Source organism: Eimeria mitis, genomic scaffold (genome assembly GCF_000499745.2).
Source record: "Eimeria mitis Houghton genomic scaffold, Emh_scaff758, whole genome shotgun sequence".
Lineage (NCBI taxonomy): Eukaryota > Apicomplexa > Conoidasida > Eucoccidiorida > Eimeriidae > Eimeria > Eimeria mitis.
The window spans coordinates 10,887-11,328 of record NW_013575553.1 but is presented as its reverse complement, the minus strand read 5'-3'; positions in this window follow the sequence as shown (position 1 = coordinate 11,328).

Genomic DNA, 442 nt, shown 5'->3' with positions numbered 1-442 from the left:
ATATTCATTTTATGTTTGTTTGTGGGTGTTTTTGTTTATATATATATATATATATATATATATATATATAATTATTTTAGTTTTGTTTATTTATTGTTATAGTTGTGTTGGTTTATATTTATTTGTGTTATTTTATTTTTATTTATTTTTATTTATTTTTTTATTTAGTTATATTATACAATATATATTCATATATATGGATACATATACGAACATAAAGTAATATATAAACAAACATATACAAATATAAATTTATATAAATTTAAAATATTTATTAGTATACATATATGCATATAAAAATAAATAAAAAGGAAATAAACAAAGACAGGCGAGGAGCACACTGGAAAAAGTAAAAATACACAAATAAAATAAATATAATAAAATAAAATAAAATAAATAAAATAAAATAAATATAATAAAATAAAATAAATAAGATAAAATA